This window comes from Bombus huntii, unplaced genomic scaffold (assembly GCF_024542735.1).
Source record: "Bombus huntii isolate Logan2020A unplaced genomic scaffold, iyBomHunt1.1 ctg00000058.1, whole genome shotgun sequence".
Lineage (NCBI taxonomy): Eukaryota > Metazoa > Arthropoda > Insecta > Hymenoptera > Apidae > Bombus > Bombus huntii.
In genome coordinates, this window is record NW_026099319.1 from 323,639 (window position 1) to 348,213 (window position 24,575).

A 24,575-nucleotide genomic window follows, 5' to 3' on the forward strand; every position below is an offset into this window, starting at 1 on the left:
TTTTGTTCAAATTATTAGAAACTAAACTACCCTGATAACTCCGACTAGTCGCTGCTTTAATAGTCTCCTTTAACAGTTTTCTTAACTTGATTTCGTTCTACTTCTGCATAGCGTCTAGTATGGCCCGAATACTTGGATCCACACCAGTAGCCATAGGGCTAACAGAAGATGTGTCTTCTGATTTTTTGCTCATAGTGGTTATTGTACTGTTGTTGGAGTCTGTACTAGCGAAGCTACTGCGACGAGTACGATAATATTTAAAAGAATCCAGTTCTTTACCTGAATATTCTTCTTTTCGTGACCAGTTTCAGTTTTGGTGATGACCGTAGTCCGCTTTTCGTAGAAGTCGTTTTCACGTAAAGTGAGCTGATCTGCAGAAGTCCGCTGATCCCTCAATCGTCAATGATGCACGTATGCCGAAATGCGTAATTTCGTTTTCTTGAAGTTGATGGATCCTGGCACGGATCGCCAAAATGTCACGTAAAGTTGGTACTTGGGTTGCGAGAGAAAAGAAAGCTGAGTCGTAGCCCAACTATTAATTTTCTTTTATCGAACTTTATTATGACTTTGGCACTTACAGTAGAATAACGTTGAACAGAGAAAGGGGTGTTGTACAAGAACAGCAACTAGAACGAGAACTCCCCGGGCTGGGTGAAGTCTCGGCTTATATACACCCTGGCTTGGGGATGTTGGGGGGTTTGGTGTGGATTCCAAGGAGTCCGAAAGTCGGGGTTGGGGCCTTATCTCTGATGGGGACTAAGATGCGTCGCGGCGTTGGCGTCCGACAGTCGGGAGTCGATGTCTTTTCTCTGAGAGGTAATTGGTGTCACAGGGTCAACGGGACGAACTCTCCATCTAACAAAGGCATTAAGTAATCCTATAGCTCTCCTTAAAAGAAAGATTTGTAGCGGCACATGGCAGTAAACATTCCAACGGTTTCTGTCCCGTAGCTCGCCACACGCAGATCCTATTCTCCGGGCAGGATGTTTACCAGATGTCGACGCGTCTCCACAGTACGCGATCGGCTAGCCCGAGGACCGTCATAAACACTAATATCTAGTTACCTAAAATCCTTCAACAGATACACAGTCTTTGTCCCAGTTACGGGAAGACAGGAGAGACCTATTTTTCCACAAACGACGTCTCCCACTAGCAACCCTCCCTCAAGGGCGGCTAGCATCCTTTTCTAACTACCGATATGGAGATTGGCCAATTAGCAGCAACGTCAATTTCCCTTACTTTCCGAACGTAGGATGTCCCCGACGAATCCGATGATTTCGTGTCCTTAGACATACCCCTTCATATTTTTCCTCTGGGGTATCACCGGGTCGGAAAGTCTCTCTCTCTCTTGCGGTCTCATCGACAAAAAAGGATTAACTCCTTACGGTCAGCGAATACTAACACAGAATCCGACTTAGATTTTTTGCGAGTGCGTACGACTACCGTCCCGTTGTCCGCGGATTCGTTATTGAACCTAGGATCATTGTCATTAGTCTCTCGAATATCTAATAACCACGGTTACTTGTCCGGTTCTATGGTAATCGTATTTGCACTAGTCAATGTCTTCTCTATTGCATAACGACAACGTGTAACCCAAACGAAGATTCGTTTCACGCCCCTAACCCTAATTCTAATGTAAACCCGACGTATATATATATATAAATAAATAAGTAATTATAAATTAATATTACCTATTATTAATAATAATTTAATTATATATCTCAAGATAATAAAATATTTATAATTTATATTAATTTTTATATATAAATAATTAATTATATATAATACATTTTTTTCAATTTAAAGTTAAAATATTTATATTTATATTTTAATTTTTTTATAAAATTAAATGTATGTATAAAGATTTTAAAATTAATATATTTAAAATTAATAATTATATATTAATATATACTTATATACAAGATAATTCAATTTTTATCAATTTTATTAAAAAATTTTATTTTATTACGTTAAATATTTATAAATTATTTTAATTTAATTATCTAATTAAATTATTATTAATTAATTATAATAGCAATATTTATAATAGTATTGTTAATTTTTTATTTTTATATTTTAAAATATATATATAATGTACGTATCCATTATGTATTTCCAATGTACGTACAGCAGATACTCACAGGAAAAACCAACGAGACTAATAATAAAATCAATGAATTAGAAAAAAAGAGCTATAGACAAATATCTTATAATATACCGTGGCATAATCTGCAATTTATTATAAAATAATTGATCCGAGCAGTATCAATTATAAAAGAAGATGGCTGAATATGATAGACACTGTCGAATACTAATCAAATATAATCATTTAGTTAATCTTTAAGATTTAAGTTAAGATACATCTTTGAGGAATCAATAAGTGTTTCGCTAATAGCCTAATAGATCTTTTGATAGATCAAACGAAGAAATACCTAACCGCGATTACAGCCAATTGGTACATATTATTCGATACATAATTAATATTTGTATCACGTACAGCGATGCAAGTGGTATTGAAGAAAATAGCCATTTTATGTTACAACTATAACGAGTAAATTTACTCGTTTACCTTGAGAGGAATTAAAAAGGTACCTGACTTTTAAATAAGCATTAAATAAGAAATTTAAATATCGCAGACGGTGATGTAGGTGTTATTCAAGAAAAGAGAACATTTTATTTTGTAATTAGCACGAGTAAATGAACGAATATCGATAATATAATATAATGATTAATATGAATTTTATCTGGCTGATTATTTAAATACCATAACATATTTCACAGTAACGTCATCGACTGCCGTTAGGCTCTTTTCCCTTTTTGTTCAAACTAATTGATAGTCGAAAACTAGTATCAAGGAGGTGTGAATTTAGTCTTAGTTTGTAGAAACTATTAAAATGATAAAAATGGATACCGTATTAAATCGTCGAAGGCGCCAATTTACGATAAAAATTAAGAAATTGTTCAATTTGATTTTGTTATAATGGAAAACCCGTCCTTTGCTATGTCAAGAGATCGTTAACGTTTGATTGACATCTCGACACCTTGTCAAGATATATAAGGAACGCGGAAGTCGCGCGCGAGCTCTTTCGTGTCTGAAATTCCGGACAGTGAACATCCAAGAAGAATTTAAATATAAGGTAAATAAAAAAAAATATCAAATAACAACATTGTAACTAGTAATTTATAACGTCTAAGCCATTAATTTACAATACTTGAGAAATTAATTTATAATATTTAAGCTATTAATTTATAACATTTAAGTTATTAATTTACAACATCTAAGCCATTAATTTACAACATTTGAACTGTTATTTTATACATTTAAGTTATTAATTTATAACATTTAGGCTATTAATTTACAACATCTTAGCCATTAATTTACAATATTTGAACTATTATTTTATACATTTAAGCCATTAATTTATAACATTTAAACTATTAATTTATAACATTTAAGCCATTAATTTATAACATTTAAGCTATTAACTTTCAACATTTAAGCCAATAATGTACAACATTTAAACTGTTATTTTATACATTTAAACTATTAATTTATAACATTTAAGCTATTCATTTATACCTTCTAAGCCATTAATATATAACATTTAAGCCATTAATCTAAAACAATTACATCATTAATTCTTAACAGTTATACCAATAATTTATAACAACATTTTCCCATTAATTCAATGTAATTATGCTCTTAATTTATAACAGTTGTACCCTTAATCGTAAGTAACTCTACATTCATTGATTTTAATCAATGCCATAAATTCGTAGTGAGTGAATTAAAGATTTATTTTGCTTTATTTTATTAACGAAATCTATCAAGTCTTTGAAGTGCTATTTCATTTCCATATAGCATTATATTTTAACTCTGAATACAGTATTCGATTTCCAATTTCACTATTTCGTATAAAATCTGTGGTAACACAGAGTGTCGATGTATGTGTCACGTAAAATAACAGAATAAAAAAGGAATTTGAGGTAAAAAATAAAAAAAGAAAACTTTATTTTTTTTCTAACATCAATACACTTTACAATCTACTTCCGAACTCTAGGCGTGACTTTCTAAGACTGACTCTTATGATTTTACTTTCGATCGGATCCGATTACTTTCTTTTGTCATTCCTCAACATCCCCACCGTCCATGCATTTGCTAGGCGTCCGCGATCGTTGCCACGTGCTCTTTCTTCTAGAACCTTCGGTGGAAGGACCGTTGGGATGTTGATGGTTCATTAGGCACTTCAGCGATATACATTGTCGCCGAGTGCTTTATCTCTATCGTCAGTCCGTCGGATTTGAAGTATGCTGGTCGTGACATATGTAACGATATATGGTATAACGTTATAACGTATTACTTTACATGATATAACTTTATAACGTATTACGTTATATGTTATAACGTTATAACGTTATAACGTAATACGTTATATGGTATGACGGTATAACGTATTATGTTATATGGTATGACGTTATAACTTATTACGTTATATGGGATGACGTTATAACGTATTACGTTATATGGGACGACCTGTTTCTGTCTGGAGATTGATTCCTAATACAACGTGTGTCCCATTATATCAGCATCTCTAAAGTACAATTCTATGTGATTTCTAGGGAGAACAATACAACCGATCCACACCTTCGTCAGGCAAAACGTTTATCCCGTGACCGTGGCTACGTTCGGCGACCAGTTGTCACCTCGAACCCACTTTCGCTTTCACAAATGTCAAACAATTACAAATGACAATTGCTTAATTACAGTTATGATAAAATCTAGGCTAAAGCATTAGAAGGCTTCCTCAAAATTGCAAAGGGAAGGCTCCGGTTTTCCTTTCATCTCCGACATATATAATAACCTGTTAATAGCAGCGTTCTCTTCAAGTTAACTACCCTTATTATCCCAAAAGAAATAAGGGATTGAACGATTCGTGGCGTCGATTAGTCAATCGTAACGGGAATTTACGACTCCCGTTGGCGCACTTCCTCGAGATCGCGTCTCCCCACGAACGTGCGAATTTACATATTTAACAATATATATATGGCGGGTTAATGTTGAAATTTTGGGTGTTTGGGCGTTAATTTTAGTTTCTTTACATTTTTTCCCTTTAGAAATACCTGCACTTTATCATTTATGGAAGTTTTGTTAACAGAAACGAAAAATTTAGAAAAGATATGTATAATCAAGGAATCTCAGGATAGCACACTTAGACTGCAGATTTTTCTGTATGCAAAAGTAAGTCAAAGGAAGAGGATGAAGTTTTCTTGTATAAGGCTTTGTTTCTGCTTGAGCTAGCTTACAATGAAATACGTTCAGTGTGACAGAGTATCTACAACTATTTCAAACTTTAGTTTTAAATACAAAAAGTTTACGCGCAAAAATAAGCTGAAGAAAAGAAAAATGTTTTTTTTCTTGTTTAACGTCTTATCCTGTCTGGCGGTATGGAATTATTCTGGAAAAGCCTGTATATGTACAGAGTATATAAAAAATACATTTATTTGACCGGACCACCCTAATTCTACAACTCTGGATGATACAGTTTTACAAACGTCTACTCATCGCGAGGACCAACTTGACAACTTTTCAAAATAAGCTATGAGTCGCAATTGAACCGTTTTTTGGAGAAATGACGTTGAAATTTCATTGGGTCTTACATCGAGATTATTCGCAACAAGTTTATATTTCGCAGTCAGGTAGAAAGTAAGCAATGTGACATCAACGAGAAAACAAGTTTTCGTTAGCAGGTGGGATAGCCCGTGATAAACAGAATGGAGCAATCAGCGTGATTTCACATTATTACAGAATTATCTACTGCGTGAAAAAAGACTTTCAAACAAAGATTCTGATTTTATTAGCTTTCTTTTAGAATAAATAGAAAATAAAATTTGTAAATAACAATTAACCTCATTATTTTAAATAATATATGTAAACTTGTTGAAATTGCAAACAATTTATTTCTGTCTTTTAACATTTAAACAATTATTTAAATGAAAATTTATTTAATAGTGCCCAGTATTGCGCGCAACACATTTTTGGAACAACGAACAATTCGATAGTCGGTAATAGAGATAGATGGCAAAATAATTGGATTTATTGATAAAATGAGGATTAAATTGATTAAAAAAAGTAAATTGATTAAAATGTATACAAATCCTACATATACAAGAATAATATCTTGCACATCATGGTATCCAAATATACTTTCCCAGTAAAGTTTCATTTGATCCTCGTGCTAAGTAGCATACGGTGCCAGCAAACGTCAATTTTTACAAAATTTTGCATGAATCAATCGATCCAGAGGCTCCGATCCTCCGAAATCACGCTAGTGGACACTTATACGCCCTGACACTTTTTATACATGCTGTACATAAAAATATACGTATCGAAACTGTTGTTATTTCTATACTCAGAGGTAAGATCAGAGTAGTTATTATTTTATTGAATGGATAAATCTATTACACCGTTCTGAGCCAAAAAAAAGCCTTTATTGCACACGCTTACAAAAACTAGGGATAAAAACAAAAAAGCATCTTAAGCCTATCGATTAAATCTATCGATTGTAACTAGCATCATCCTCTAGTTACTATTTCTTATCACTAACGCATCTGCATATGGATGGCGAGCACGAACTCACGTTGTCATTTTCAACAGAAACTTTGATACAAAGTACGCAGATTTGTGTATAAATACATTACGGTTGAAAAATTGTTGAATATTTACTACTGTGTATCTGTTATACTTGATCGTTAACACCTGTTTTTTTCGCCTGCCTAACTTACTATCCTCAAAACATTATCAGATTATACATTTTGTTCGGCTGATAAAATGGAATTTCTTGGAATTTAGAGCTCCCTTTACATTCACTTGTTATTGTACGAGTATTTTGCTCGTTCACCAGCCGTTCACTCATTTTATTTTGCAATCGTGACAATTTGATGCTGCTTCTCCACTCTGTATAACGTGTTACCTACAAACACCAATATGTATATAATCTGATGCATTAATTACTATACGATACACCATGAGGACGTTAAAACACGCAAAACGAAACAGATAAACAGTATCTGCTAAAATTATAGCTATAATATATAATATAATATATAATATAATATAATATAATATATTTTTGTTACAGTCGACTTCTCCAAAAGTCAAAAGCTTGTCTTGTTATTGGCACGTACCGTAAACACTCGACTAATTGCGTATTTCTTAAAGCTATATTTTCCCCCTTTACAACTTTTTTACGAGATTAGTTTGAAATCAGCCCAATTGATAAACCATTTCAATTTTCAATCTCTATATTCAAAATTTATTATAATCAATTCTATTTTAGTTTTTGCTATCAAAGGAACATAAATTGGAAGTTGAAAAAAAAAACATGGGTTCTAATTAAATATTACTATCTGCTTCTATTCTTAATCGTTACGAATTATTTATACATTATTACCAATTATCAATTGTTTATTATACATTGCTCGTTGCATTCACCCTATTACCCCTACACTTCCGTATCATCAACCATATTGCTATCTTCGAATAATTTTCCTCAAACGCAAAATCTCCCACATACCTAACCTTTTAATTTCAAAGCTAATTAATTCAGGGACATCTTCGATCTTTAACAAGCGTGTATCCTACCAATGATTAGCAGCTACTCTTCATTAATTCATTAATTCATTGATTCAATCTGTAACGTTTCGAGTATGTACATCGCATGTCGTATCATTGTATCGGTATTGTATCTGTTGATTCGAAAGATAGCTGGTTACTCAGGTGGCTAAATTGATCTCGCCATAGACGAAACTTATTTGTGTATCCATCTATGTATATATAAAAGATATACACAAGCAAACAGATAAGGCAATCGAGAATCAATGGATTCAATAGCCGGTAAATATTTACAAAAAAAGGAGATACCGCCGATTTTGACATTTTTTAAATATTTTGTTAATGTTATCAGTTTGAGTAAGATTTTATTCGAGGATTGCCGTTCATTAAAAAGTTAATATCAAAAAAGTTCAATGAGTCATTTGCATTTAAGAGAGTGTACTTAGTCAGATTCTTAGTAAACACTTATCCAACAGCCGATCGTTTAGTAATTTTCGATTCGATTATTCGTGTTCGTTTTTTCGTGTTCGATAACGTTTTGCAGAAAAAAATTCGATTCAATGTTTGTAATATGTCGTGTATACAATTTTAATAATTACATTCGATAATTGCACAAAAATCGGGACTGAAACGTTACAATTATGGAGACTCTATTCCTCAAAATTGACAACGCGAATGAAAGAGAAAGAGAGCCTCGTTAAAGGCTGGCGATAAGTTGAAAGATTCTTATTTGCGATTTTTGATCAATGAAATTTTTGCTAATATGTTTCTTGCGTTTTACTGGTTAAAATGACACCAAACACGATAAAATTTGGAACATATTTGCTTACTTAATAATTGATAATTAAATATTATTCATATTATATCATGTTTGATCTTATTTTAGTCGGGGAAATCCTACAAATGCGTTAGTGGAAATTTAATTTTAAAAAGCCTAAAATAAGGCAATTTTCAGTTTTGAATGATTACTCGGATACATTGTCTCAACGATAACTGATAATATTGGATCATGTTACACTGCTTGATCGCAATGGACCGCCAAATTTCCGCGATACCTCAGGGAAATCTGTCCTTCTCAAAGTGGACACGACGGCTGTGTAACTACGTAGAGGACTTTTTCGTGCAATTATCGAATGTTTGTACTAATCGTTTAATTTCTTGTTCCAAAATTCTTATTCTTTATATTAGACGAATAATTCAAATATCTCACTGTGAAGTACCTGTGTTATTATTGATTGGTGTTTTATAATTATATTAAACAACGAATACTGAATAACGAAGTATTTTTCGGTTAAGGATTTCTTTCGTTATTCATAATTAATAATTATTATACATAGCAATTTCGACAAAGTAACGAAGATATAGAGTCGAATTCGAGTACGATAAGTAGTCACAGAAAATTTATCTTTTCTCCAATTGATTGCGTCTCCTAGTTTAATGGTGTTTTATAAACGGGCCGCTTATCTTGAAAATGGTAAATCCATTTTCCTTTGTTTCGGAATATTGAAACATTACGTTCTGGACACACATTACGATTGGACTATTTTACTACGTTTTATGACCTTGAGTGACCTTAAATGACCGCGATATTTAAATCCGTCTTCAAAAGAGCAACAATGGGACAAATAGGTATTCAAAACTACACGGCTACACTTAAAAAAAAACGAAGCCTATTAAAGTGTTCTTTAAAACTCGTAAACGCGTCCATCTGAGAAAAACTTTTTCCATCGCGTAATAGCCTCCTCGAAACCAAACAACTTTTGTTTCAAACATTTCCCTGCGTCTCAAAAAATTGAAAGAATTATTCAGGTGGTTTGCTGTTGAAGACTCAGCCTGTATATCCCCAAAATTCCATGTAGTTCTGATTGTTAGGCAAACTGATATTGTAATCTAACACGAGTCAACCTTATCAAGGGGCGAGAGGGAGGGGGTGTCAATAGACTAAACACAGAAGTATTCGCCTCTATATGTACCTCTATTCGCTATTTTGAACATGAACAGAAAGATAACAGTACGGAGTGGGTGAGAAAAGCATTAAGAATTTTGATCCAGCATTTTTTAATCTCTTTATTGCGACATGAAAACTACGGAAAAAGTAATTTAAAAAAGCGACCAGATATCAATGACCTACGAAAAAGATAAAATTCATCCGGACAGAAAGAAGGAAGAAAACTATTTAACGTTTCATCAGAGAAAAAGAATCGAGGAAAAGGCTTGGTTATTGATCTTGTGAGACAGGAACGTCATAAATGCTAGTATAGGTAATCTTGCAGAAATTGTTAAGAATCTTTATCGTAGTTTGGTATGAAAAATATCGAATAATTTGGATTTCGAATCACATACAAAATAAGATGCAGGGGAGAGTCGCACAGTACCTTGTGCTAGAGTTGGTAAAAATGAAAATTTACAAAGTGACTTTATAGCACAAATGGAACTTGATAAAAGTAGGAAAATTAATTTTATGAAATTCAATAATACGAATTGACGAATTGACAATGTGCAAGAATAGTAATGTCGGAATTTGTAGGAAACGAAAAATTGTCGTCCAGTACCGATCAATTATTTAATTATTTGATCTTTTGCTCTAAATGGTTAATAATGTTTTAAAAAGTCCTCTAGATGTCAGTATACATATTCTTATTCAAATTTGATTTTTATGTATATCGTATGGAAAACACTTAATATTTTCTTGATCTGCGCATTCGACGTGTGCCCAGACTTCACATTCGTCGTTTTTGAAACATTGAAAGCTTCAGTGACCTGTCTTTGGGCCATTTTATTTTTGAAGAGTAGCTTCGAAGCCCCATTCATGTTCTCCTCTGACCATTTCTCTCTTTTCTGTTTTGGACTTTCAGACATTTTTCTATGGAAAAAGTAGAAGAAAAATTAAACGGACACCTTCTAATTTAGTCTCAGTTGCCAAAATATTGAACTTACAGGTAAAAGAAATTCGGTCTATGACTAAATCATCGGTATTGGACGACAAATACGTTGAACAAATACGTTTTAGATTATAATGTATATAATATACAAAGGAAATTATAAAAGTGGGGCAAATAACTGGTAATTACACTTAATAAATTAGATATAGTATACATTAAAAAACATTTTACTTACCTGAAAAACAACATGTCAACTCTAGAAAATAATTTTTAATTTTCGAGATATCAATGTATATGTTTGACATATCAGATCAATATGGCTCCGAAATATGTTACACGGAATTGTTCATTTTCATTTGTTTGTTCCAATAAAAGCGTGAAATCTGGTGAAAAATCCTATGTATTTAGAAATTAACAGAAATGTTAAGTGAGCTGTTATTTTGCCCGCATTGTATTTCTTACATGTAATGCCTGTTACACGTTTTATCTTTAAAATAGTAAACTCATTATTTACTCGAGATTTATTCCTAGCGCACAAATATTTTTCAATAGAGCGATGCAAAGTTTTACTGTATCTCGGATCATCACAAGTTAATCAAAATCTTGAGGATTCGATTTCACCTGCTCAAAGTGACTTTTGCAGGCAAAAGAAATTGTTCCTCGGATACTTTAATATTTTTTACTAAATTTCATCAAAAATAGAATTTTATTTGCTAATAGAAGATAACTATGTTTTGGTACTCCTACAGAACAATATCACGACATTCGCTAAAATTACAAATATTGTACAGTATATTCACTACAAGGCTAATTGAAATAGCTTGTAATCCAACATATAAGAATGCTACTTGCAAAGTATCTTTGCTAGTAACAGTTTAAAGTAGAGAGATATTCCTAAAAAATCATATATTTTATACATATATGTACGTAGTATATACAGTGGATATAACTATCTTTCTGAATTTATAAAATAACAGTATATAATAATAAATAATAATAATAATAAAAAAATAATATAATAATAAATAAAAATAACATAATAATAATAAATTTATAAAATAACAATATTCCAATATTTATATTTTTCCTTGTTGCAATTTTGTAAACCGTCAAAGCGTTTACAACAGAAATTCCCAGAAGGAATTGAATGCCAAGTTTTCTGTACCATTTGATTCCTTTTCTAATTGTGGTGGCATAAGAAACCATTTGGTCGGAATAATCTATACCACACTTTCCTTCGTTATATTCGACAACAGCTAGCGGTTTTAATGTAGCGAACAAGCGAAACGAAAGATCATTCTTGAGACCACCACTTGAGCGATTCGCATTACTAAAATATCGATAGGAGCACCTAGCAGAGAACGCTTGGTACTGCTGTACGCGTGGCCTGACGCAGATTTTTTTGAAAACACGCGTGGCAGTCAATGTGTTAATAAACTATTAAACTACATGTCGTGAAGAAGTATCCCCTTTATGAACATTTATTAATAGCTCTAGAGTTGATAATATTAGCTTGAGGAAGTTCTGTATGTACGTGTAATTGATAGTACTCGCGTACACCTGTGCGTGTAAAACGTTTCAAGTTAATAAAGAGAACATGATACACGTGGAATAGGTATGAATAAAAATTACAAGAAGCCGGAGAATATCCTAAAACATATGCCATGATAAAATATAAATTGTAAAGAGTTATAGATCATGTTATTATATATTAAAATTATGCTTAACAAGCAGATATTAGCGTAAATATGACGCTGCGTTAATTAAATCCAACAATATTTAGAAAAGAACAAATTGAACAATACCTAGAAATAATTTAGAAAAACACTGTTAGATCAATTTCAAATTGGGTTTTCTTTACTCGATGTCAAACTTAACTCTTATTCGTCTTTTGCATAAACTCTTTTCGTGATATGAAACTTTAGAGTTGACATGCTGCTGATATTAATTGCACACGCAGAATAAGATTTTCCAAATTGAACCGAAACGATTTAGACAGAAAAATGTAATACTTTCAATACTCATAACAATTATTTATGCATTCCGCATATAAACCTACCGAATATTTATTACTTACTTTTAGCTCAAAAATATTTGATATACTACTACCAAGCAAATATTAGATTGAAGAGGAAATCATACATGAAAGATGTCACTTTTTTTTAATAAAAAGTTCGTTCTCATCAAAGTTTCTGGCAATTTATTACATACCTGTGTACAAAGTGGATTACTTTGTAACACAACTGGAAAGTAACTTTCTTTAGTAATGATTTACGTAATAAATTACGCAAAAAGTAGAAAGAAGATTATATTTTAAATCATATTCTAAGAATAACTGTATTTTAAATGTGATTTCAAAAGAATTTTGAATTTAAAAATTCGTCAAAAGTACATACGTACTTACTACTTCGACACGATCTAGGCTAATTATGTGTACTAATGTTTATACATCTTGATAGTAGCTGTATTCAAAGAGCGCGTCGAATCTTTTTATAGTATTTGCCTTTTGATGTATTAAAAGTATTGTAGTAACTGATGGTTTCTTAGAGTAAGGACAAGTGATGATGGTAGAGTTCAAAGTTTAGTGTATTTTAATAAGTGATATTCAATAACAAAAGGACCGACTACAATATCGTCGCACGCCGACTCACACTCCGTATCCGCTCAACTCGCACTCTGCTTCTCGACTGACTCTCTGGCCGTTGTAGCACTCTATTGTCTTTTACTAGGCCCACCGCACACGTGTTCTGCAGACGCTCGTAGCCAGGGTCACGTAGGTCTTTTCGGCAAGGCTATTTACTTGAAGGACCCGGTAATGCATTGATGGAGCCGACAGCGCCTCGGCTCTCGCGACATTGTCTGTAGTTAGCTCGACGTTTCTTGGGCCCTTCTCCCCGATACTACAGTATCATTAGAGATATTCTTCTTATTATCGCAAATATGTATTGTTCTGCTCATTGCATCGACAAGTGAACGGATTTTAAGCTTCCTATTCTTTTACATTTTCAATATTTCCAGTTATTTGTTTTCAGTAGAAAAAATATTAATTCCTGCCACTTTTGAGAGGAATTGTTTAGAAGTGTATCCTGTTTATCTCGAATCGCTCAAATATATCGGGGAAAAAATGAATGACACAAAAATCGAATGACATCGAAAGGGATATACTATTATATTCGTGTGTATTTACTTTGCGTGTATTGTCTTAACATGAAATCTCTTGCGTGTTAAAATATTTCAATGGATATCTCCATTTTTTGTTACATAATCACGCAGCTGACGTTCAGACATCTCTAAAATACTAGAAACTTGCGTCTTTCGCACCATCCGCTATCGTAATAGAAACTTTCAAATTCGACAGAGCAATACAAAGCACGTGTCACGTAAAATAACAAAATAAAAAAGGAATTTGAGGTAAAAAAATAAAAAAAGAAAACTTTATTTTTTTTCTAACATCAATACACTTTACAATCTACTTCCGAACTCTAGGCGTGACTTTCTAAGACTGACTCTTATGATTTTACTTTCGATCGGATCCGATTACTTTCTTTTGTCATCCCTCAACATCCCCACCGTCCATGCATTTGCTAGGCGTCCGCGATCGTTGCCACGTGCTCTTTCTTCTAGAACCTTCGGTGGAAGGACCGTTGGGATGTTGATGGTTCATTAGGCACATCAGCGATATACATTGTCGCCGAGTGCCGCCACATCTTTATCTCTATCGTCAGTCCGTCGGATTTGAAGTATGCCGGTCGTGACACACGCGAAAAGTGACTGACCAAAAAAGAACTGAATGTTTTGACGACATTAAGAAACTGCAGCCTTGTATTTCAGCAATATCATACCAGCAATAACAAATTTTGAGAAATATCTTTATGTTCTATTCCTGTGGCATACTTTGGATAACGCTAATCCCGGCGACACACTAAATTTTGAAATCCATACGACTGATTCTACAGAAGCGGGGATTCTACAGCAGCGATTTCGCTTGCACAGTTGTTCATTTAATTTGTGAATTGTAAGAAACCTCAAGTATGTCAGAGGACATAGTGATATTGCTACAAAAGCGACTAGACAAATAGAGAGCTACATGTGATTTTATCGTATATTTTTAACCCTTTCGCTTCGGCAATCCAGTCCGCCGAAGTACTGTCACTGAACGGAAACGCGCGCCAGAAATACGCACAGTGTGCGTGGCTACTGTATATACGTTTTCCTAAGTCTTAAATAATAATAATTCTTGTAAGAACCGTATACGAAATATCGTTTCACTGTCAATGGATTTAGTAGATTTTTTAGCATGAAACAATATACGATTTTGATGTTGTTTCAACAAGGAGTAACTTAAAGAAGTGATTAATCCAATATGTCAATAAAATCAAGGGAAAATGTTCTGTCGATAACGAAAAAATATATTAATGACCACAGATAGCATTTGTATATGCATCATTTTTGTCAAATTTTGTCTTCAAAACACAACTTTTTAATATTCCTATTTTATCTACTTTTGATAAAATACATTAAACACATTTCAATACTAAACTAAAGATCTTTAAACTTAAAAATGACTTTTGCTTATTTCCATGTCACAAACAATTGGCTTTAATAATTATCGATCAATACTCTCTTATTCGTAAGCACATCAGCATATTCGATCCATGCAAATTCACGTAAAATGTTACTACTTCCTGCCTTTCGTTACATGTATCTTAATAAATTGTATCTTATTAAATCTTAATAAATATGAGTCTTAATAAAAAGAAGTTACTTTTTACGTAGACCAAACCTAGTTCTATTATTAAGCGCGTAAGCAGATAAGATGAAGATCAAATAGAGGCAAAGCTAAAAAATAACGGCTATATATTTTCATGTTTCAGCGTTGAAAACTTATGTGGGTGAAACGCTAGAATTGACTGGAGTTCTTCGACAAGAAATGGGCACTTGTCTTTGCATAGACAGCAACAATGTGCCTCCGACAGTCAGCAAACGTTACTCTGTACAAGTTCACTGTATGTATTATTAAGCGCTTATCATAGAGCTATTATACAAATATATTTGCAATTATCATTCTTATATATTATACAAGGTGAATCAGAACAGGTGGAAAATATGGCAGAGGTTGATTCTGAATACTGAAATAAGAAGAAAATTTTATATAACATAATATGCCTAATATGACCATACGTTCCGCTTATAGCTTATTTTGCGATGCTAAACATTACACAGATGAACGATTTCTTGGAAAATAGATAAATCGTGCTGGCCTTATTTCCGGACCAATACGCTCTTCGGATCCGAATCCGTTCGATTATTAAATACGGGGACGTTTAAAATCTCTTACTTATAAAACGTTAGTTGACGTGACGATCAAAATTTTCGACAAATTCGTGTAAGCTGTTCGAACAAGATGGACGATCTATGACGCGACGCATTCGCGTTTCCGTAGAAACTGGAACTGGTCGATTCGAGTAATTTCTCTAAAGATAGGTAAGAAAGTACTGTGACACAAAGCAAGCGTCTACTCGAAAACGTTTATACGAAATTTTCTTCTTATTTTAATGCGCTGAATCAGCCCCTGCTTGCCTGGAAGCCGTACTTTCCACATGTCTCAAACTCTATCATGCCGATCCACTAGGTAAACAAAATAAAAACCTGCCAAGCACTGTGGCGGCACGGGCCACGGAACTTTTCAACGGCTCCGGATGCAAAGCGCGACGCCGCCAAAGCGCAACACCGACGTGCCCAATGTACCATCGATATCTTCACACTCTTTCCGCCGAATTCTCGGAAGAGCATACACGTGCCAGCACTGGCGGCACATCTAATGAATGCACGCTAGTGGGGGATATCGATGGGCTACGAAGGGAAGAATCTGCGCGATCCGAAACAAAAGCACAGGCAGTCTGTCTTACGCCATTAAATGTGTAACTCCTCGGTACTATTTGCATAGCAACGCGTCGAATGATCTCTCGGTGTCTATCGTTATTTGTTAGTTGTTACCAGTTGTCTGTTAAGTGTAATTGTTAATTGTTAATTGTTAACTCTGATTGTTGATTAGTTCTAAATAAACTATTGTTCGTTAAAAACACCAAGAGTAGTTTCTTACGCACCTATCACCATACAACCTCAGCACGAACGCCGTATAGATTGTTTTCACCTGTTCGATTCGTGCTAGATTTGACTAAAATACTCATGCGAAGTTATTGAAAATATAAAATCCGAATTAACATCCAGTTTTCAACAACCTGTCTAAAGATACCGCTCACAAACGAGCTATCATTTCTTGAAACAAATATATAAGATTTATTTACGTTATCAATTTTGTCGTGTGTCGAAATACAGCCCACTCAAAACATTCTATGGACCAAACGAAAAAATTGTTGACATTGATTGTCAACAAGTCCTACAAACTAGGATCTTTCATATTTCTTTCGCTTTTGATAATTAGACACAACCTCCCGCTAGCCGATGAGTCATTCTGCTATATTTGGCTTATCCTTTGTTATTATACAAATTACTGCCATTGTTCACGGCTGATCTACTAATTCGTTTGGTGACTAGACACTACGTTAGATATTTTAATCAAATAAACTCATAATTGTATCGATAAAATACTTCCTATCAGTACAATATATGATCTAAAATTTAAACATCCTGCTTCAGGGCGACATATCCAGTGAATTAACGGCGCCTGAACAATCCCTTAAAACGGGTAAATCTATAACTTTATTATCTAATTTCAACATAATATCCACAAACTGATCAACATAATTTCACTATGCCCAAAAAGAATCGCCTTGCAAATGATATCGATATTTACGACATTTCTTTGCTATATTAATATAGTACTATTTGTTATAGATCCAGACCACCGACCTCGACCAGGGCTATCAAAATTTGCCTTCGTCATGGCCAATAACCAATATAATATTAACTACGATAGAAACTGTCATTGTTAATTTAACACTAGCTATCGCTGCTATAATACGAATAGCCTGTATACATATTAAATAAACTGTAATAAATAACTTATTATTTTTAAATACACCCTGTCTTATTTATCTACACCTTCCTTTGTCTTACGTCCACCTTGACCTACGCATTGTCACGTAAAATTCGTGATAAAAAAGGATTTTTGCAATCCACTAGCGATAAAAAGTTCGCGTACAAGGTAAATAGCGGGCAAAAGAACGGTATAAAGCATAGAGTGTAGAGTATAGTAGCATCGCAGAAAAAGAAAAATCAACAGCTTGGTCGGTCATTGAGCAGCAACAGATCGAGCAACGATACAAATGATCATGGAAGTGCGTTTCTGCTTCCCGGTCTGTTCGAACTATGACGATTTGTCTTTCTGATCTTTCCGACTCGACCGTTGCACCGTTCACTCGACCATCGACCATAAATTGTTTCGAATTTTCTAGAGAACGGACACTTGAAACTACGTGCTTGCGGTACATTCGATAGCCAGGACAGAGGGATCCTTCGTGAGCCTGTTTTCGTCCTGCGAGACGAGCAAATTATTAGAAATTTCCTGATGCAATTGTACGCGGTTTTATGCAACTTTGATTATACACGTGAACGATATTTGGCACAGAGGAGTAACATTTTCGGGGTAACATTTGCGCACTAATAGGTTCCCACGTAGCTAAAGTAAAGCAAAAGTTGCGCGAAATTAACGGATGACAATTGAGAAATTTCTTGGATGATCTACGTTTATTACGAAATGGTTGGATGCGAGAATCGATATCTGGTAGCATCTAAGTTGTCCGAGAGAGTTTCACGATAAAGGAACAGATCTCTGCCGATACTCTCCATCCGACTATCGTAGCAGATTTGCGTACTTTTACAAGGTTCTCCAAATTAATACAAATTTCTAACTACCGTAACATCGAGATATTATACATCGTAAGGCAAAGTTAAGGAGAGTGGCGATGACCTCGGAAACGCGAAAAATATCTCAGAAGATAGAATTTTGATGGCGCGAAGGACAAATGTTCGTGATGGTTTTCCAATTTGTGAAATTAGACGTTTGCTCGCTTTGAGACAAAGTAAACCGCGTTTCTCACAGGTGTTCGGCAGATGGCGATGATGAGATATAGTGCAACAAAGTGAAATTTTGCGCGCGTAAATCTAACAGGATTATAATGTAACAGAAGCACAACAAAGAGGAAACTTGTGATGAAAAAGGAAGAATATATTACCAACGAAACTCTTTTGCTCCATTTTCTTTCGTAGAATTATATTTCACTTGCGAGTATTATAGCAGGTCTGCCTTTGATACAAAAATCATAAAAGGTTTACGTATCTGCACGTATATTTACGCTGTATGAACGACACTCGAGTATTACACGCATGCATTATCGACAAATAGATCCACGTTCGAGATAAGAGTTCCTCTTTGATACTTTCTTATGGTATAAATAACGAGAAATTATCAGGAAGTATGTTACAGTGAAACTGCTCGTACTTCGTTACTTTTACTCGCATGTATGACACCTACAACGATATTCTTTATTGAATCAATAAATAAAAGCGCTCCCCAACGTACGTACAAGACTAGATCTTGAAATATAAGAATCGACGTAACAATAAGACTAAAAAAGTTCGAAATGAAAATAATTCGCCGAAACGGCAAAAAGAGAATACCTGACACAAAAATAACGATACGGTAAATCTGCGTCCCGTTTTAATTTTCATCGATCAGTCGTCCAGCAAGCGAGATGTGTCAAGCAGCAACGGCGACAAGGTAACAGAGACGAAATATTATCGAGTTAACGCACGCGAAGTGGTCGCAGGAATGGCTGACGGGTGCGAGAGTGTAATGCACTTACGTCACGCGAATTTCAGACGAAACAACTGGTGGTGTAACGAAAATTTAGCGTCGCAACCGAATGTGCTAAATATAAAATGGATGGCTGTTGACCGAAAGAAAAATGCTCGACGATACGGTGCCGCCGTTTGTTCTCTTACAAGATTGAACGTCCACGGTCGACCCATTTACCAGACCCTCCTCGTTACACGAAGAGACGAAATCACCAGTGCTATTTAATCGTGCGAATTATATCACGCGTATCTCGCGAATTATTACACGACAGTGATAATAAGGCAAATCTAATAAAATTTACTTCTCATTAAAAAGTCGTACCAAAACAATTATTTATTAATTGGTTTATTTATTAATTCTTAAGAAGATACATATAAATAAGAAAAAATGGTAAAATTTGATTAGTATAATAAAAGTAATATATGCCTATGATCATTCTAAAATATAAAAAGTGAAATAGTCTTACGTTCATTGGTATATTTTAAGAACACATACATCTTTTAACGATAGTTGCAATGTAACATCATTTTTATATTACACGCAAGGTATGGCAAATATTCCTGCTCTAAGGCACAATTTGAAATCAACAACATTCAGTTTAACAAATTATAACTTCTATTCGTTTTCCATCATGGAATAACGCGGTGGTGTCTTCCATATTGCACTGGACGTGCGTTGTAATCTACTCCTATCTATATTTTCAAACATTTCAGTTAAATCTGGTGTGCACATTCTTCTATCAAAGAATTTATAGACTGCTTTCTTCGGAATTTATCGTTGCATTGCAAGTTCATTTTCGCGTATGTACGCTAAAATTGATAAAAATTCGAGTACTCCATGCATTATAATGTTTATTAACTCATTAAGTAAAACAACACTTACATTGCGCCTAATGTGGAATTGTACGCCTTGGTCTGGCTTCATCGTCAGATGTGTCGTCGTCAGGTTTACTGTGCAAAACAGAAGTGGACCTTGCTGTTTGGAGCTATATTTTGGATAAAATATCGAATGAATAATAGCTTGTGTTTTTATAACAGAAGAATACTTTGATACTGTTTGTAATGTTACCTGCGATGTCATCATCTGAGTCTCCTTCTTTTGTTTCGCTAATAAGATTTTTTTTGCTTTTTCGACAGATCTTCGTGCCAGTTTTTGAACAATGGCTTTTTCTGAAATTTTTTCTTTTTCAAAGGCCTCGATTCTCCTTCTTACGGGCACATTTTTCTTCATTTCATTTTGAATGTCCTGTTTCGTCATGTTTCTATTAGACATTTCCCTTTCACGGGATGGCTCATCTTCTGCGAATAATTCTTCGAACTCGGTGAGTCCAATCGCTTGATTCAGCTGCTGAACCTCCTCCTGCAGAGTTATTGGCGACCGTGATGTAAATTTAGGTTCATTATTTTTTCCTATACTACTAGCCAAGTTTTTATTAATTACTACAGTTTCGTTTGATTTTATTGGTGATAAAGGTTCTACAATTGCGGTAGCGTCCATCATCTTCTGCGTATAAGTAGAATTGATGTCCATCGTGGAATTCATAAGAGGAGTAAATTTCTCAAGTGCATCCTCGCACATTGAAGGATCTTCAATATCATTTCTTGCTGATGGAATTACTGTATCATCAATAATATTAGAATATTTACCCTTCGTGTTTTCACTCCGTGAAAAAGTTCTCTTTATATTGTTGTCTATCTATCTCTTGTTGTCATTGAAGACTTTAATGGTTCAATCCTTTCTGGCTGTATTGCATCTTCTTTTGAAATTGTTTCGCTTAAAACATTCTTTTTTGTTTTACTATGTTTTGTAGGACCTTTTGTGTTTTTTTCATCTGAACTACTTCTAGCACTTTCCTTTTTTTTAGGTCGGCCTCCACGTTTCCTCTAAAAATTTAGAATATATTTAACAACGTTATAGTAGTATTTATATACACAATGTACATACAATTGTATAAGCAATTAGATTTTGACGCATTAATTAACCGATATCAAACATTATTGGGTACTACATATAAGGGTTAGTATTGATTAGTAACATAAGATATGGGGTAAGATTAAAAGTATTAAATTTCATCATAATATGACACAAACATTTACATTACTGTCATCATCAAGAGTTAGCCTTCGTAATTTTGTAACAAGTGACATTGACTGCTGCTTTTTAATATTAATTGCAGCTTTTATTGCAGCCTTTCTTTTTGTTCGGTCAATTGTTGTTTCCAGCACATCCCCAGTTTTTACATCTTTATTTTCTGTTTTATCATGTACTGCTGAATCTGTTACTGTATTATCAGTATTGATAATATCATTTTCTGGGATAGTCTCTTTACAGCGATAACCTTTTTTCTTCAAAACTTTCGGCCTCTTTGTACTTGAAGGGCCAGGGACTGATTGTGGTATTTCAGCAATTAAACCATGTAAATAATCCAGAGTGTCTTCAAGCTGGTTGTTAATATATTTTTTAACATCCAAGGAATAATTATGTATATTCGATATATCTTTGGTAATCATTTCTTTAATCTTCTTTGATCCAGTATCCATATTTGAAATCTACGAATAAATGATATATATTTAATATATACATTAAACTATACTTTTTAATAATACATACCATAATTTAATATTATGGTTGAAATTATGACGTATATAGCAATTAATACATACACATGTGTTTAGTTCTATTAACTTAGAAGCACATGTAAATTAAAAAAATATATATATATATATGAAACAATAATAAAATAATGAAGTATCATTGAGAATAGAATCTAGTTTAATTACACATATATACCCTTTTAATAATTCCGTTCTTATAAATTTTATTAAATTTACAGTGAAGCTTACAATTACACTAATGCCAATGAATATTAACGTATGCGTTTATTATTACACTAAATAAAAATGAAAGTAATGCAATGAAAAATACAATATACCTTAATGGAAATAAAATAAGTAAATAGCGAAGTATTTATTAATATTATTATATAGCATTATATTATATTATTATAATATTTATTAATATTTACTTACGTTTTACGTTTGCACAAAAACTATAAAATTTTAAATATAAAGAGAGATTTATAACAGAGATAAAGCAAGTCACAGAAATTAGTGTCTTTCAATGGCAAAAATGCGTTAAAGGAAGTGAAACGATAATCTCCGTCTCGCGTCACAAGCGGAACCGTGTCAGTTTTGCTCCTTGAAAGTACACGTAGCGGTACATGAGCTAGAGAACATTTCAAATCATGTTGTTGTTTTTTTTGCTTCGAAGTATCAAGATCGTGAGGACATACATAATATATTAATAAATAAACTCCGGGAAAAACAATGTCGCCGTTACGTTATCGTCGAACCGTCGAACAAAGACGAATTTGAATTCTCCGACTCTCCCCCGATCTGTTTATACTATACCAGTTTAAACGGACGCAATCGTAAAGAGTTCACGAGAGTTATGGATCAGTATCTACGAGTATCTACCGTCTTTGCGAACATTATCTATAATTATTTATTTAATCATTTGAAAATATACTTGAAGGTTTCAACAACGAGCAATCTTGTCTAATAAATCTCACGATCAACCATCCTCTACATACAAGTCCTCTGAAAACATAACGACTTTTCAGTTCAATTTGAATCGTTGCGTTCAACGCCATCAGGGTGTCCTGCATAACGCGGGCATCCGACTAGGTGCTGATACCACATACAAGAACAAGTCGAATATGTGAAATAAAGCTTTTTAGCTTAAGGTCCCGTTTTGAAAAAAATACAGTTTGAACATGTTCGGTTGGCAATTGGCTTAATACACGCGTATGATAAATAACAAGATTTATTACATGATTTTACAAAATTTGTTAAAATTGATTAAGAAGTTACTTTCAAGAAGTAATATTTACATAATTGTAAATTGAACCCTATGTTTAACAAAATTAGGCATTCTTAAGTATTTGTTATTGTAAATTACTATTATGCTTCGCCAAGTGTGATTGGAACACATTTCTGGAACACAGCGTCCATCGATGTCTTCAATGAAAGAACATAAGTTTAATAACCTAACTTATCGACGAAATAAATCCCTAGCCCCCGGGTAGCGTGTTAGGAAGCTTCCGTGGTAATTCTTTTAAAAGCAATTAACGAGTGATCTGTTCGCGAATTATTGTATTGTATTATATATTATGTGGCATCATGATATCATAAGGAATGCAAGTCACTATGATTTTTTCGTACTATTTCACAGATGGAGTGTGCAAATTTGACTTTACAATGAACAAAGTCAAACGTGACAATGACAAAATTGTATGTGGCAAAACTGGATACCTCAATGTTATACAGTGTGTCAAGAAAGTGTTTGTTGTCATCTTATGTCTTTGGGAGGTAATTCTACACCTTCGGATTTGCGAAGATCTGTTGAAAAAGAGGATCACAAAATTGACCTCGAGCATTCTATTGCACGTATTGCGTGTTTGTGCGCGTATTTATCCATCGATGTATTGCAAAGAACAGTTTGTCCAATAGGGGTTTCACACGCAGCAATGGGAAAAATAATACTCTCACCCTGAGAGAATTGACCGGCGAGGGCGCGGCAGAGGCCATGGAAGCGCTTCGGTGAGGCGCGCTAGGTCCGTCGCGCCCCCCGGTGGGGTGCAAACTTAGGCGCTGGCAACTCAGCGCCCCGGGGCAGCAAATCAGCCCGGTAGGGGAACCGGACTGTCTGGCACGGCGGCTCCGGCGACGAGGCGCGGTTGACGTGGCCGCATATCGCTCCATTAGGGGGTGTATTGAGCGCGGGGGGTGTATCCGTCACATCAGTTCCCGGGCCCCTCTAGATCGCTGCCGGGACGGTCATCATGGAGGTTTTAGTCCGTTGGCGTCCGCCACTACCACGCCGCTTTTTCCCAGAAGCGACCTGGTGTCCTCCACGTTAATAATAAAAAAAAAAAAAAATAAAAAGTGGGAAAAATAATACGCCAAAAAGGTGTACGTTATAAGGTTCGCCGTGTGCGAAATTATGTCGTTTGACGAATATTCGATGGTTAGCCGCTAAGAAAATTATAACGCAATCCTTGGAAATATCTTGTTTACGGATGAGAGCGATTCTTCCGATAGCAATATTCTCGATCGTCAGACTGCCAAGATTTAGGCTTGTGAAAGTTCTCACATTATGATACAATGATACAGAGATTCAAGCAGGCTCGAGCAAGTTTGATTTATTCCACAGCTCGCTTTAACGTGTAGATAAAATCAATTTGAAAATGGAATAGATA

General features: G+C 34.3%; 1 protein-coding gene and 1 long non-coding RNA gene across 5 annotated transcripts in view; both read left to right on the top strand.

The window, feature by feature from the left end:
- LOC126875779 (katanin p60 ATPase-containing subunit A-like 2) overlaps positions 1–24,575 on the top strand; it is a 224,301-nt gene that overhangs the window by 32,016 nt on the left and 167,710 nt on the right. The window lies entirely within an intron of this gene.
- Positions 1,871–16,585, top strand: LOC126875839 (uncharacterized). Its single transcript, XR_007693723.1, has 3 exons — positions 1,871–3,137; positions 15,369–15,500; positions 16,127–16,585. It is a non-coding gene; the product is annotated as an uncharacterized LOC126875839 (long non-coding RNA).